Below are 12,348 nucleotides of genomic sequence, written 5' to 3'. Positions count from 1 at the left end.
AAATAGGCTACTGTTAGCCCTATAAACTATGATATAAACAAATGTATTTTTATTAATAACACAAATCTATGAAATAAACAAATGTATTTTTATTAATAAAACACATCTATGAAATCAAACAATGATTTGGGCTGATTTCTGTTTCTGATTTCTGATTTCTGATTTCTGTTTCGACTCTGTTCTGTCCGTTTCCACACAATATTCACTTCTGATCAGGACAAACCTTGCATCGATGAAGAGGCAAACTTCAAAGAATGGGAAGGAAGCGTTTCAGCGTCCCGAATGATTGAGGCACCGCTCAATGCATCCGAACAGTGAAATGCACTTGGTGACAGGTGGGATAGGGAAGCTGGCTGTTGACACAGTTTGAGATACACACTTTTTACGATGATTATCGCATTTCGAAAATAATCTTTGAAACGCTGCCAGACTTTACTTAGATTTTTCCAACTTTTGTGCATCCTTCATCAATAATGGTCTACAATGGGCTCTACTTAGAAGAATACATAATTGGAAAATCCTCAACAGATTAGGTAGCGCCACAGCCCATATACAAAGTGGCTATCAAACAAAACAAGAATTACTTTCATTGAAAGCAAAACATAACTCAGCAAATTCCCCTTTCACTGTATAGAAAACATTATTCTAGGAGCCAAGCAATGCTGTGTTATGACTCATTAGGAACATCGTCTTCTCAATGGAAAGTCCTGCTGTTACGCACGCATCATTTTGCCCATTTGGTGTTTCACTATTTGATTTGACAAAATTGACCAAATGTTCTAGCAAAGATACAAATCGTTGAAGATCTGTGGTCAGCCCTTACACAAAATGAGTACTTTATGTTTTTATCCCTACTATTGAACCCTTACCCAATCCGTGAACTAACAATTTAAAACAAAAGAAAACGAGTTTAAAGATGACAAATTGAAGCAATATCTTTGTAGCACTTCAGGGACATTCAGACATTTCTTTGTGTTTTCAAGCTCGGGGACTAAACACTCCTAGCACGCCTTGAAAACATTCATTTATTCAACCGGTGATCCACTTGAATTACGAAAAACACATGATTTTTTCTCCTGGAGCCGACAATGATTGTAGGATAATCACAGTGAACCTTGAGTATCTTCTTAATCATATTTAATTTCTGGGAGGAGGTTTTTATTTTTAGTGCCCATTCTGCATCAAGGTCAGGTTGGTGCCTCAGATTCGTAAGGTAAACAGACCTTCAGCAAGGCTATTATTAGAATCAAACAAAAAGTGGGAGCATGAGGCTCAGGAGCCAGAGCAGGCTGGATGGTAACCGGAAGGTTGCTAGTTCGATCCCCGGCTCTCGAGCGTCGAGGTGTCCCTGAGCAAGGCACCTCACCCTAACTGCTCCCGACGTACTGGCTGTCGCCCTGCATGGTTGACTCTGCAGTCGGCGTGTGAATGTGTGCATGAATGGGTGAATGTTAGGCAGTGTTGCATAGTGCTTTGAGTGGCCATAGCCGTAGCACTACCAATTCGGCCCCATGGCTCGTGTTCATGCCCATACATGTTGTCAGACACGTGCCCGGATATCGTCGCCCGCCCTGCCTCACTGATGTTCAGTTATCATCCGAGAAGAGATTATCGCGGGACAATGTACTTCCCTCAAGGTTACCTTGCTGCAAGAGGAAAAATCCAATGCAATATTAATGAGCTCTCCCACATGGCAGCCACGATAACGCTTGTACAAATCACGGCGGGGGGACTAAATAGATTTGTCCAGAGTTAGTGGGAAATGTAGAAAAATCAATGGTTCTGTCCCACTGGTTTATGGGGAATTCGATTCAGGGGATGTTTTTATTACATTACAGGAGTCATGTCTTCTACATGCACTCTCTGGCGCCGAGAGTTATAGGAAAGAGAAATACAAAGAGAAACATAGAGATAGAGATAGATAGATGGGTTAAGGGTAGAGCGAGTCTTGAAGATTGTAGGAAAAGATAGAAAGAAATCGAGTAATTGTTCACATAGGGACAAAGAGAGATAGAGAGAAGGGGAGAGACATTGAGGACAAAGTGGAAGCAAATGAAAAGACAAAAGGAGCCCGAACCCGGGGCCTTTCTTGCACAACATTGAGAAGGAGCGACCCAACTTTGTGTTGCGCTCCCCTCCAGTTTCTCCCGATGTCCTCAACCCATCCCTCTCCCATCCCCCCTCTGCACCACTCCACCACCCCCTGAAGAGTCCCATGAGCAGATAAAAAGCTAATCAAACCCACAGAAAAGTAATTCTTCTATCTAGTAATTCCAACCGCTCAAACGCACTCTTTCAGGGAGACATCCCAGAATGCCCTTGGCACGGCTGGCATCAAAGACCCCTCTGAAACCAACCGGTTTTTATCAACAGTGAGTTCTTCCCTTTACCTTATTAAGCCATTGTCTTGTATCATCTATAATCTTGTTGGGAGTCTATGAAAAGATGAGCAGTTGATGCCGACGCTAATGGCGACACAAAATGGCGGTGGTTGGCTTGGAATGGTAGTATTAATGTTGAATCAAGGCACTACCATGCCTCGGTCTCAAATACTACAAAATAATGATTTGTTACAGATAACCAATAATCTGTCGTAAATCCAACTAAACATTTCTGCTTTTTCTGGTGTGCTTCCCCCCCCTCCCCCCTCTTAATGCATCTAATGACCCGTCTGCCTTCCACCATTTTCTATAATTTTCCCATAAATATCTGCCCCGACACATATTTCAGCTAGGAGCTCAGAGCGCTGCTTTCAATGGGTGTAAGGGCAACCTTAATGGAGGCTGAATGGGACTCTGGGGTAGCCTGAAAGATTTTCATGCTTCAGATCTGAACGAAGTCATTATGGTGGAGGTAGGTGTAGTGCTGGACGGGGATGAAAGAAGCCCCTGTCCATTATGGAGTTATTGAAGGCTGCCTCTACAACAGTAGTGAAATCCCATTACGGCAAATGAATGAATTACCGATATGCCATGCACTCAAATTGACAGGGTGAAAGGGGTACCCACTGCCATTAAATCACTCAGATTTTGCATTTAATGCCCTAATGAATATTTGCAAAGCCACCGCCGCTCACCTCTTCGTGTATATCGAAAGGCAGGGGATATCATTTTATGGTGCGTTAAAGCAGGACCCGTACTGCAATAAACACAGTTTAATACATTTAATGGTGCATCGTCTTCTTCACGTTCCTGAAGGAAAGTCTGGTGGCTTGACTGAGCTAAAAGTGTCTTGTCCGGTTAGGAGTGGCTAACCAGCCGAGACACTTTTAGATAAACATGAATGAGTGACTTCGCTTAGGGTGTCTTTACTTGGTTAATGACTTGTTTAGATTCAGCTTAGATAGAAATGTCTTTAGCGTTTTTCAACCTGTTGTTCGCTTACGAATGAGTGGTACTCTAGGGTACTGCAGGTGGTACTTGGGAATTTATTCTTGAGATGCACACTTACAATTGTTAAAAATAATATAGAAAATTGTATAAATATGTTTAAATACATCATAGGCAAGCGCTCTTATTTTTAATAGCGCTTGCCTATTATAAATGATTGTTGTAAAGTTCTCTATTGTTAACTTGTGTTTGCTGAATAAACAACCTGAAAGAAGATAAGCAGCATGGCTCCAATTCCCCTTTTTCCTCATCATTGACTGGAAAGTGAAGAAATTGAAAGCAGTGCTTTTGTGGGAACGTCCCAAACGGCGGGCAAACAACAGGCATCCCCGCCACGGCGCTACGGGCTCTTGTTAGCGCCAGCATCCTGGTCTATTGTGGCGTATCAGCCCGTGGGCGCTTTGGTCCAGAACATTCCTTTGATGTTTCATTTCAAGTCCCGCCCCACCCACACACACACACACACACACACACACCAAAGGATTTATTATGTTAATGCCCCTTCCCGATGCTTTTCAGAGAGCACACAGGGCATTTCTGAACACTGCCTGGCTTTGTTCTCTTCGCTCCGATTTGTGAGTTAAATTAATTTTCCGGACAAAAGGTGTCGATTTATTAAAACGTATGATTGATCCCTCTTGGCGAGACGCGGTTCGCCATTCACTCTGCCCTTGTCGAAACGCTAAAGCCAAACCGTTAAGCTCGACTCCTCACTTTGCAAAGATTTCCCTAGCCTAGCAATGACTTTAGATTTCCCTAGCCTAGCACGGAGCCCGGAGTTAACCAGCTGTGAAGATGCACGTGGTTCACCTAGCATTGACTAAACTCGTCCCGAAGTTTAATCAGCTCCCGAGAGAGCGCTCAGAGTTATCGGCGACAGGGCGGGACTTCTGGGTGACGGAGGTGGTACTTCCGGTTGACTGGGTTGGGATTTCTGGGCCTAGGCCGGGACTTCCGGCGGAGGGAGGGTTTTTTCCCCCGCCACGTTTCAGTTACATGGGGCAAAAGATGAGAGAGAGGGGGGGACTCGCGATAGATAAAACAACACTTTTAAGTTAAGTTTTGGATATAGCTTTGTCAAACACAACTCCATATTCATCCTGCCGCTCCTTCTTGTCATTCTTTTTCTGTTCTTGTTCTTCCTACCCCGAGTTCTGTGAATTGGCGTACATGGCTCGGAGGAAGTAAGCGAACAGAAGCTGTGCTGCAATAGAGTAGGATTACGCTACAATTCATGACCCCCTCTCCACCGAAACAGTTGCAAGCACTCTGCTGAGCGAAGCCTAGCATTGAGCACAGCTTCCAAAGACGTAGCTTGCAGAACACACATGGCTTCAGCCAATCTTTCCAACCAGGCTCGACATGAGACATGTCATCTACAGCTAAGAACACAGCTCAAACATTGCTCCGCTGCCTTTCCCGTGTAAATAGTCAATAAAAAACCGATCTAGAAATACAATTCTGAATAAAGACAATTCACTGCGAGGGTAGAATGTCACCCATGCAGAGAGACGATGTAAACGAGAGACAATGTAGATGGGGGGGGGGGGGGGGGGGGGGAGAGAGAGAGAAAAAATATTCTCTGGGAGACACCCTCGCACGCTCAAAATTCAGCCAGTGTCTCTTTGCAACCTCATGGAAATTCTGACATTTCAGTGGCCTTAGTGTGCTAACACAAGGCCACCAAGATTTGAGATTGGTATCATCATCCACAGGGGGGGGGGGGGGGGGGGGCTGTGGTCGAAGTTCAATCATGCACAAAGACCAAAACACACAGACCACATTCCATGTTCTTTGCGGTGAAGCAGCAACAGCTGACGACAACGTCGGCCAATCAGGGAGCGTCGCCCTGGAGAAGGATCGTGTCACGAATACATGGGAGAAAAAACGCCCCAGAAATAGACTGTGTGTTGGATGTGTGACGATGATACCGTGTTGGAGGTGACTCGTGTTTCTATAACAACATTTCATGCGAGGCAAGTATAAAGAGAACCCTATTTTTTCCTATCAAGCGATGCAAGGACTCTCCCTGTAAAATATGTTAAGTAGAACGTACATAAGTGCTCATAGCATCACAACAATAACATCATCACATTAACATCACATTTTTACAAAAAATTTACGTGACGTCAATGTCGTAGTGCTTGGTCGACGGTTAATTTCACAGTGAAAATGGAGAAACGTGTGCTAAGCGGGTCGGCAAAGCATAAACGAAAGAAAGAAAAAGACACTAAAGATACTGCCCTGGTACAACCGTCCATCTCAACATCTTTTAGTGTAAATAGCATGAGTTATAATATGCGACCAAATTCGTTGTGCTAGTGCATGTATTTGTGTGTTGGTAGGGGTCCATGGCTACTTTGTGTCCAGGGCCCGTGGTCACGTTAATCCGTCCTTGAATGGGAGACCTACACTTTTCACAGATCCTGCTTCTATCAACACGGCCAGGATATTGCACTTCTGATGCGATTCCCTCGACGAACGTTGCTGATAAGGAAAACTAAATACGTTGTCATTACAAACCTTTTATTGAAAGTAAAACGTTAAATCGATTCAGTTCCCTTCTTCCCAGCTGGGGGAAATTATTTGCGAGTTTACAGTCATTAGTTATTTATACTGAACCCTTATTTGTAATGTCGTCGCCACTGATGAGAATGAAATGAAATTATATTAACAGTCGCTTTTCTCTTCGGTAATCAAAGAAGATGATCATACTTATGGATGCAGTAATCTGTGATGAATTAACCCTGACCCCTTAGTCAAGGAGCCAGGTTAGCCCAAAAAGAAAGAGCTTACCTCACTGTTCCATCTAATGAATATGAGAAGGAAGGCAAAACTAACAACATTCAAAGGGAAACCGGTGGGTCACAGCAAGGAGACGGTGATACTGTTGGGTAGTGTTTCGATTCTAAAACACCACAGTACACAGTACACAAACACTGGTATAGCTTCAAAGGGCTTTTCGTCTGTCACTTACAGACTAGTCTGGCTGAGCGGAAATGGACAGCGTCTATAGTGCTAGCGTCGGATTCCACCGCTACTCCTCCCCTTCCTGTCGCTGGCTTTCCCGTATTGTGCTCCCCCTCAAACTCGGAAACTAGGCAGTATGGCGGGTTTTGAAGAGGGCTTTGACGGCGCTGTAAAGCTTTTTTGTGGCGTTTGCGGTTGGGATTGAGCCATCTCTCGGACAGCCTCTGAACGTGAAGAGGTTCAATCAAAATGATTCCCCCCCCCCGGCACTATTTTGCATGGACACCGCTGCTGCTTCCAGGGCTTAGCCCCGCCCTAGACGATTGTGACTGGTTTAAAGAAATAAAAACAGGCCAGCCCAGTTTCCCCCCGGATAGACGGCTCTAAATAGCGTGGTTCCAGACCACGCTACTTGCTGTAATTTGGTCTGGCTTTGCGGGACTACTTACAGACATGTCTCCATTCTGTAAACCCTCCCTCACTGGTCCAAAACTGTTTTTGTTCTCAGATCATGAAACCCTGAAGCCGAGGTTGGGCTGTACCCAGGGTGGCCTAAAAGTGTTGTTTTTTTTGGTATTTTCAATAAAGGGTGGAAAATCGCTTCAGTTCCACCATTTACACCGGCGCCACTCCTTTGATCCGGCTGCAATTTCCCCCCGTCTGTCGCCGAAACTTTCAGGGCCTTTCATCTGATCACAGACAGGACAGCGCTCTCAAAACGAGGTGGCCTGTGCCCCCCTGAAAACAGGTGTCCCGCGGTGCGTTTGATGTGGCGTTGCCTTGGTGTGAAGAAGTTTTCCTGGTGTTGAAACCATTGTGGCCCCTCTTCCTCTTCCTCCACCACGGATGGACAGACAGACGGCTGGACGTGTGTGTGAACCCACCAGGTGCTGGAGAAAAAAAGACACGCCCAGCTGCACCGGCACAAAACATCTGAGACCCCACCGACACCCCCATAGCGATGGGGTAGGAAAGAAGGAGAATGAGGATGATGATGAAGATGATGAACTGCATTTATATAGCGCTTTTCTAACCAGTGGCCGCTCAAAGCGCTTTACAATATTGCCTTACATTCACCCATTCATGCACACATTAACACACCGAGGGCGGGATCAACCACGCAAGGTTCGTCAGCCGGCTCGTCAGGAGCAGTTAGGGTGAGGCGTCTTGCTCAGGGACACCTCGACGCTAGGAGGAGCCGGGGATCGGACTAGCAACCTTCCGGTTGACAGCCAAACCGCTCTACCTCCTGAGCCCGATGCCGCCCCAGAGAAGCTTCGTCCCCCCGCTGGTTCATCACAACCCTGGACCCGGCCTGCCCTCCTCCCCCCACCTCCCCCTGATGAGGGGGGAGGAGGTCTGCGACCCCCCCTGTCTGGACGTCCTCAGCTCATTACACGGGTTAATGAGGATCAATCGGCCTGTTTGGTCCGCTCTACTGCGCCGTTATTCGCCACTTACTTTTGTTTTTGTAACTTTTTTAATGTTGTGGACTTTGCGCAAGCACACACGCACACGCAAACACACACACACATTAAAATGGCTCACATTTGGTTGGAAGAAATATAAGTTGGCACTAAGTAGTGGGATTAGTGTGGGCTGGGGTGTGTAGCAATGGCTAGTGGGTGTTCTGACCTCCACTAGCCAAAGGGTTCGGGGTTCGATCCCCAATGTGTGCAACCGATCGGTGGGCCATCCATGAGCAGGATGCAAAAGCCCTTCCCTCTCCTTAATAGCATGTATCTCTATTCAAAGTTAGGCGCTTTCACTAAAAACATATGCTTAATAACTTTAAAGGATTAAATAGTATTATTTCACCATGCAAAGACATGTCATGTCACGACAAGGTCCTTAAAGTTTGCCTACATTCAACAACATCCTTAATGTATCCCTTATCAGATTGATTCACATTGAACTAATCCCCCTTCATTATCTTAAAACACACACACACACACACACACACACACACACACACACACACACACACACACACACACACACACACACACACACACACACACACACACACACACACACACACACACACACATATAAAGATCCATCCAGCTCTAGGTTGGCTCCTTTCGGGCTAATGACAGCTTAATGTAGTAAACAGGGCATGAGTCACTCTCTGATCACTTTTCCCGGAGCCGACACGACTTCTCCCGGCTTGTCTTGTTTTTCTCGGCGGCTTCGTGTTTAACTTCAACACATCGATCTGACCGTTGAAGAGTGCTAGTTCAGCGGGCCGGATCAGATTACTGATCACTCCTCCACTCGGGGCTAAGCCTTCCGCGCGGACGGAGTCCCGAATCCAAGTTTCAAAAACACGAAAGATAGATAAGACTAAATGAGCTTAAGCAGTTGCTTAAAAGCCTCAGCATAGGATGTCGTATTGGTATGTTGCCGTGGAGACCGTGGAGGAGATGGAGATGGAGCCAGTAGACCAATCAAAGTGCTTGACTGGAACCTGTTGTGTTTAAAACATCGTTATGCCTCATTGCATGATTGCCTAAGTCGTATTTTAGGTCGCCAAAGTAAAATGGTCAAAGTCATGCCAAATTAAAATAGATGTCAGGCAAAGAGGGATTACGGAATTTAAGAAGCACTCTGATTGGCTTAGGATATAGCCAATGAGGCACAGTGATCAGAATCGCTCTCTCTCTGAGAGAGAGAGCGACCGACCAGGTCTCTCTCTGACCTGGTGGGTTGAGACAGTCATGAGCGAGAGGCTGTGTTTACACGAGAGAGAGAGAGAGAGAGAGAGAGAGAGAGAGAGAGAGAGACTCTCTCGCCCTGCCAAGACACACAAGGGAGGGGGTCAATCAGGGAGTGGGGGTCTGCAGTCAGGATGTGAGGTCGCTGCGTGTGTACGCGTGTTGGTTTGATTCTGTGTCAGGGCAGGAGACACATGCTTCTGAGGAGTATGACACACAGGCACTCTATGAGTGGATGTGTATTGGCCACAGTATTCTATGGAAACGCTGTAAACAGTCACTTTTGACCAAAATGTGTAGATTCTGGGAACATAACCCTATGGGAATGGATAGTTGTGAATGAACGCTTACTAACCCTTCCACCGTTGAAGGTGTAACCAGACAAATGAAGATGCCACATCGTGATGCATTTTAACTTTTGTGCAGTAGCAGTGAAATTTAGGTCAAGAAAAATAACACGGCATTGGACACTAGAAAATAGAAGAGAAAATTGTAATTGACGGTTGTCATGATGAAACCATTTCCTGTTGTGCCCAGTGTGTATATTCTTCACACTGGACAAAAACCTCCATGAGTCAAGCCATCCAATCCCTCTGGTCGTCTCTCTGGTTTCTGATGAAGGGCCTCCGGAATGACAGACTCGTGTCACACATATCGTCTTTTTCCAGGCTCCTTTTTCTGCTCTGTGATTATCCAACCTCACTCCTCTCTCTGCTGACCCAAGGCCGGTTTACAGGTTACAGCACTATCTAGTGGTGGTGATGAGATACTGCGACCACCCCTCCCAATCCCGTTAATTTCCAGTCTAATAATTCTGGGAATTCTGTTTGATCAATTAAGGTAGCAGAGAATATTCCCTGACAATGAGATGACATTGAATCTACAAAGTGATGCAGTGAATTCCTTAAGACTTTGAGCGCTTTAAAAAAAAACAAAAAAACGATGGTTTTAGACCAGAGAACTACAGGGTGTTCAACTCCCGGCAAAAAGATACTGGATCAATCCCAAGTATCAGCAGCTCACCTGGAGACACCCCGTTACCTTACCTGCTCCTGAATGACAAGCATCTGAATTCACTGTAGGTGGCTTCAGAAAAAACTATGGGCTGACCGAAAAAAATAAATAATAGAAAAAGTGTCATGTGTCTGTATGCCACTCATAAGATGGCTGAACTGTCTGGCTGATTCCTAAGGGGGGCCCAAGGGGGGCCCAAGGGGGGCCCAAGGGGGGCCCAAGGGGCTTTTAAAGGGTGGGGGGGGGGGTAGGTCACAAAGAGTAGAGTACGATGGTAGAGAGTTAATTAAATCATCTTTAAATCAATCATCTGCCCCCCCGCCCTTGGGGGTAAGGGAAGGGCCCCCAGGGGTGACGACCAGAGCAGTGAGAGTGTGTGAGGTCAGGACCCTGTCGCGTCGCTCACTCTCTCCCTCACTCTGACTGGCCCTCCAATAGTATTCTTATGGTGTGTGAGGGTGTGGGTGTGTGTGTGTGTGTGTGTGTGTGTGTGTGTGTGTGTGTGTGTCTGCGTGTGTGTCTGTGTCTGTGTCGGTTTCAGTGGAAAGGTGGTCACATTGCTATGACAACATGCAGTAAATACTGTAACTCAATGAATACACAAACCAAGTAGTGATTAAAAATATATATATTGTATGTAATTGGTATATTATTCACAGAAACAGCATGCAGCGGACTAAAATTGATAAAAGAAGATTTTAGTTCTAAAATGTTAAACTTGTTTAAATATGAGGACCCTGCTGCTTCTGGTTTTCCAGGGTGCTAGTTGGCTGTTGGCTGAGCACCCTTGGTTGAGCGTGTGCGACGTGTGTTTCGACAACATCCGACCGCGCCCGTCCCATGGACCCCAATGTATCTTCTACCTGAGCCATCGCCAAATGTATCGCCTAACAGTGCACGGCAATGAAAGCGGACATCCACCAAAACCCACTCTAACGGTTCAACCAACCTAGATATATGGTAAACGGACTGAATTTAAATAGAGCATTTGTAACCAGTGGCCACTCAAAGCGCTGCATGAATGGATGCATGGATGCATGAATGGGTGAATGTAAGGCAATAGCCTTACATTCACCCAATCATGCACACATCCACACACCGACGGCGGTCTCAACCACACAGCCAGCCTGTCTGGAGCAGTGAGGAATGACATGTCTTTCTCAGGGACACCTTGACACTCTAGGAGCCGCCGGGGATCAAACTACCAACCTTCCGGTGACCAGCAGAGCCACATACCGCCCATCTTCATACACAACCATCTGTAATAATGTACCTGAACATAATCACCAATCAGCTGAACTGTTACCATCCTTCACTGAAGGGCCTACGACCCTCTCCAGCCCTAAATGTTGGAGTGGGAACACACCCCTCCAACCCTTAATGCGAGTGTGTTCCTCACCGCAGACATAAGCCAAACCAATCGGTCTCTGGGCAGATGTTGGGCGGCAGCTGCAAGCACGCGGCCATGTGTGATTGGGGCCGTACGCTGGGGGCCATGTGAAGCCCCATCAAGTGCTTCTTGGGGGGCTGCAGCTGGTTGGATAAGGACGACGGGGGCTGCAAGGCACCCAGAGAGACAGACTGGGAGAGATGGGAATGGGAGAGATGGAAGTGAGAGTGCGCAGGTCGTCACACTGTGATGCCATTACTGGGCTTCAAAGGTTTCTCTTCCAGACCCCTTCTCTCCCTGTCTTTCCTCCCCTCTGACTCGCTCCTCCTCCACCCCCCCCCCCCCCCCCCTTCTCCCCTTCCTCCTTTACAATCTCTGGGAGGAGGAGAAGTCATGAGAAGGAGGTCTCTCTCTCTCTCTCTCTCTCTCTCTCTCTCTCTCTCTCTCTCTCTCTCTCTCTCTCTCTCTCTCTCTCTCTCTCTCTCTCTCTCTCTCTCTCTCTCTCTCTCTCTCTCTCTCTCTCTCTCTCTCTCTCTCTCTCTCTCTCTCTCTCTCTGGCTAGTTTTTGTTTGGGCTCTGTCGGCTTTGAAGTTCAGGTGTTTGGCAACGATACAAAGTGAATGAACCATGTTGGCGACATTTTGCAAGTTTTCGCTCCAGGTATTATTCACACCCGCAACAAACCTCAGCTCCGTCTGATCTAAAAGAAAATCCCTGGCCGTCCTGCCAGCTTTTATCTTCTGATGCTTCGCTGCTCCTTAATGATTTATACTCCTGCGATCCACTTTGGATCAAAACCCTTCTCTCTAAAAGCCACCGAAAGTGATGTCAAATTGTGGGCTGATGATTTCCTCCCTTTCATGGAAGC

This window comes from Gadus chalcogrammus, chromosome 19, assembly GCF_026213295.1.
Source record: "Gadus chalcogrammus isolate NIFS_2021 chromosome 19, NIFS_Gcha_1.0, whole genome shotgun sequence".
In the NCBI taxonomy this organism is placed as follows: domain Eukaryota; kingdom Metazoa; phylum Chordata; class Actinopteri; order Gadiformes; family Gadidae; genus Gadus; species Gadus chalcogrammus.
The sequence above is the reverse complement of the archived record's forward strand: the minus strand, read 5'-3'. Positions refer to the sequence as shown.